Here is a 5,127-nt window from a genome sequence, read left to right as displayed (position 1 = left end):
GAGTCCAACGAAGTCGGCTGAAACGACGCCATATGAGATATGGACGAGGAAACGTCCCGCGTTGTCGTTTGTCAGAATTTGGGGTTGCGACGCTTACGTGAAGCGTCAAATGACTGATAAATTATCCTCCAAATCTGAAAAGTGTTTATTTGTAGGCTACCTACCCTAAGGAAACTAAGGGTTACTACTTCTACATTCCGGCAGAGAACAAAGTGTTCATTGCATGGAATGCGACTTTTATGGAGCGAGAGTTCGTCTCCAAAAGAGTCAGTGGGAGTAGGATCGAACTTGAGGATGTTCGAGAGAAACAAGTAGACGTTGAGCCGAGTGAATAAGTTGAAGAAGTTCAACCTGTTTCACTGCCGGTTGTGACTCAACCTTCGACGAGTGAACCTCGGAGATCAGGCTGGATTCGCCAAGAGCATGTGAGATATGGATTTCTCGTGACTGGGAATGAGGAGCTCATGTTATTGGAACATGATGAGCCTACCACATATCCAGAGGCTATGCCGAGTCCGGATTCCGAGAAATGGCGCGAGGTTATGAAGTCCGAGATGCAATCCATGTCAGACAACCAAGTATGGACTCCGGTCGATGCATCTGAAGGGATAAAACCCATAGGATGCAAGTGGATCTTCAAGAAGAAGACAGACATGGATGGCAACGTGCACACGTATAAGGCACGACTTGTGGCGAAGGGATTCCGTCATATTCCTGGTATTGACTATGATGAGACCTTTTCACCTGTAGTTATGCTGAGGTCCATCAGGATCCTGCTTGCCATAGCCGCATATTACGACTATGAGATATGGCAGATGGATGTCAAGATCGCGTTCCTTAACGGGAACTTGATCGAGGATGTGTACATGACACAACCCGAAGGTTTTGTCGATCCAAGGAACCCGAGGATGGTGTGCAAGCTTCAGAGGTCATTTATGGACTGAAGCAGGCTTCGAGGAGCTGGAACCTTCGTTTTGATGAGACAATCAAAAAGTTTGGTTTCTCACAGAACGAATACGAGCCGTGTGTTTACAAGAAGGCTAGTGGGAGCACAGTTGTATTTCTAGTGCTGTATGTGGATGACATTCTCCTTACAGGGAATGACGTTCCTACCTTGCAAGACGTTAAGTCTTGGCTAGGAACGCAGTTTTCTATGAAGGACCTGGGAGAAGCGGCCTATATTTTAGGCATCAAGATCTATAGAGATAGATCGAGGTGTCTTCTAGGATTGTGTTAGAGTACTTACATCGATAAGGTCTTCAAATGGTTCAACATGCAAGATTCCAAGAAAGGAACCTTACCGATAAGCACTGGCACAGTTCTCTGCAAAAGTTAGTGTCCTACAATACCTGATGAGCGAGAACGCATGGATCAGATTCCATATGCTTCGGCAATTGGATCCATCATGTATGCCATGCTGTGTACTCGACCGGATGTATCCTACGCGTTGAGCATTACGAGTAGATACCAGTCAGATCCAGGTGAGTCGCACTGGATCGCCGTCAAGAACATCCTGAAGTACTTGAGAAGGACTAAGGATGTGTTCTTGGTATACGGTGGGTCAGAAGACGAGCTCTCTGTAAAGGGTTACACTGATCCTAGTTTTCAGTCAGACCCGGATGTCTACAGATCGCAGTCTGGCTATGTTTTCTGCTTGAACGGAGGTGCTGTTAGCTGGAAGAGTTCCAAGCAGGGGATTGTTGCAGATTCTACTATAGAAGTTGAGTATATAGCAGCGTCGGACGCAGCAAAGGAAGCTGTTTGGATCAGAAAGTTTGTTGGATATTTGGGTGTCATTCCTAGTACTGATAGCCCCATTGCTCTGTATTGTGAAAACAATGGAGCGATCGCACAAGCGAAAGAACCCAGATCCCATCAACGATCCAAACACATATTCAGACGATTTCGCCTTATCAGGGAGATCATAGACAGAGGAGACGTGCACATTTGCAGAGTGTCGACAGATGACAACATTGACGAGCGTGTGACGAAGCCTCTCCCTTCGTCGAAGCATGAGGGTCATGTTAGGGATATGGGCATTAGATGTTTAGCATTCCATGATTAGAGCAAGTGGGAGATTGTTTGTTTAGTGCTCTATGATGTATTGTTATGCGAATTTGTTTAGATGCATTTGATGTATTGACACTTTCGATCTATTTATAGATGGATGAGTGTTTTATTCATTACATATTGTGCATATTTATGTGTTATGAAATCCATGTATTGTTATGAACAATACTAAACTCCCTAGTCGTTTATCATTGTGGGAATAATGATATACCAAGACTACTATGATGTGTGATTGATGATCATATAGATGATCATAGGTATTGGATACGATCACAATCATAGGTATTCGTTGGAGAACAGAATACTGGAATGACCCGCATGAGATTGTCACATGGACTAGCGTCATGACTTGAATCTCATATGGCAGTTCCATGATTGGATCCTAAGACCTGAGATATCTACGGAATCCAACATGAGGAGTTGCGTGCTTTGAATACGTCAAACATCCTGCGTAACAGGAGGACTATAAAGGCGTGTATCAGGTACGAAACGAATCATGTGCTGGATTGTAGATAGTCAAGATGGGATTTGTACCTCTCGTAAAAGAGAGAGATATCGTTGGACCCCTCGTGTAAGCGAGACTGTAGAAATGTGTAGCCGCACTATAGACGAACGTCGTCTATTTCAGACAGTCGAACTCAATGAACGAGAAAGCAGTCAAATCAGATAAGGTAGCTTGTCCATTCCTTATGTTTGACATATGATATCGCGATACAAAAGGATCATCAACCGGAATCATCACTGACGTTCATAAGATCACGAACAAACTCTATTCGAGATAGGTAGTCATGGTGTCTTGCTAGAGACTGCCTATGACTTGTATATCCGGAATAGAGATTTCGGGTTATACTGCTATAGCGAATGAGCCTATAGGGTCACACACAGTGAAGGACAAAACGCACGAGAAAACGACGGAAAAACCAAGGCGGAAGGGTCTGGAACGGACGGACCAGAAGTCCGGAACAGACGGTCCGCCAGGTCTAGACCCGACGGTCCAGAACGGACTGTCCATTCCAGAAGGTCTGGAACGGACGGTCCACTAATGACAGATCGTCCGTTCTACGTACTGGAAAGGACGATTCACATGCATTTCTGGAGCGTCCATTCCGGGCTTCAGATTTTTCCAAAATTAAACCGAAATTAGGGTTGAATCACTTCATAAGAAGGAGATTAAAAAACCTAAAGAAGGTAGCCGACTTTAAGACACTTTGACAGACTTTTGGTGAGATCCAAGAGGTTCAAGAGTGTGATCGAAGTCCGGTTTTCTCGAAGCACAAAAACCGAATAACATATTCGGATCCTAACAGACAAGTTCCAATCGTTGGAATCCATCCCGAGGTGTGGATACGTGTAGAGGGCGAGGTATTCTTCCTCCCTTTCGTGATCGAACGAGTTCTTCAATTGATACAGGTCCCGGATCGATTGAGGTAAGCGTTCTTACTTTTCTACGATTCATAAGAAGCATGGTTCTAGGGTTTCATAAATTTTTGTTTCACATCTGCTGCGCAAACCCTAGAATCGATCTCTTAGGAATAGGATTCGCTCTAGAGATCCCAGGAAACCCAACACGCAGCGGTCTCTAAAGCATAATCCCAAAAGGACCTCGGAAGATCTGTCTGACTCATCATAGATCGAACCATATCTAACAGTGTTCGGTTCCTCCGTTCAGACACGCCATTCCACTGTGGCGTTCCAGGATGAGTTAATTGTCAGTGAACTCTTGGCTCATATACTCGCCACCACGATCTGATCGAAGTGTCTTGATCGTCTTGCCAAGCTGGTTCTGTACTTCGTTTTTGAAAGCCTTGAACATTTCAAGTGTTTCAGACTTATGTCTCATCAAATAGATATAACCGTATCGACTGAAATCATCAGTGAATGTAATGAAATACAGATAACCTCCTCTAGCTGGACAGCTCATTGGTCCGCATACATCACTATGTATTAGGTCCAATAACTCTGTCGCTCTCTGTCCTTTCCCCTTGAAAGGATGCTTTGTCATCTTACCCATTAAACAAGACTCGCAAGATTCAAGAGACTCAAAGTCAAAAGAATCCAGAAGACCTTCAGAATGAAGCTTCTGTATACGTTTCTCATTTATATCGCCTAGACGACAATGCCAGAGGAAGGTCGGGTTTAAGTCGTTCGGCTTAAACCGTACTCACGTTATAGATGGATGACGTTGAGTTCGAAGGCTGATCATTCAAGACGTATAAACCATTCACTAGATAACCATTACCATAGTAAATATCGTCTCGATAAATCATCAAACTCGAATTCTCAATAACAAATCGAAAACCATCCAAATCCAGACAAGAAATAGAAATAATGTTTATGCTAATCGTAGGCACATAATAACAATTACTAAGTTCTAAAACAAGTCTAGAAAGAAGATGCAAATCATAAACGCCAACACACAATGCATCAACTCTTGCTCCATTTCCGACGCGTAGATCCGCTTCTCCCTTAGCTAGCATCCTACTTCTTCTTAGTCCCTGCACATTTCCACAAATGTGTGAGGCACTTCCGGTATCCAATACCCACAAAGATGTAGTACAGATGTTAGCTTCTATAACATGAATACCTGATCCAGAAGCTTCACCAAGCTTCTTGTCCTTCAGATCCTCCAAATAAAGGTGACAATTACGCTTCCAGTGTCCAGACACTCCGCAGTAATGATAGTCACCCTTATCGGGTTTAGGCTTAGACATAGAGGTAACTTTTGCCTTCTTCGCCGCCTTCTTTTTGGCTTTGTCCCGCCGCTTCTTGCTGGAGTTTTTCTCAATAGCATGCACAGTCTTGGGCACCACAATATCCTGTTCGGCCGATTTCAGCATCCCATGCAGTTCGGCTAAGCTCTTAGTCATCCCATGCATATGGTACTGCATCACGAACTGGTTATAGTCCTCGGGTAATGACATCAGGATCAAGTCTGCAACCAAGTCACCATCGAGCTTCACTCCCATATGCTCCAGTTCCTCAACATGAGCTCGCATGTTGAGGACGTAGGTGTTGATAGAGCTGCCTCTCGGCATCTCCGTCGTCACTACAGCTTTT

Source organism: Tarenaya hassleriana, unplaced genomic scaffold, assembly GCF_000463585.1.
Source record: "Tarenaya hassleriana unplaced genomic scaffold, ASM46358v1 Cleome84, whole genome shotgun sequence".
Classification (NCBI taxonomy): domain Eukaryota; kingdom Viridiplantae; phylum Streptophyta; class Magnoliopsida; order Brassicales; family Cleomaceae; genus Tarenaya; species Tarenaya hassleriana.
The sequence above is the reverse complement of the archived record's forward strand: the minus strand, read 5'-3'. Positions refer to the sequence as shown.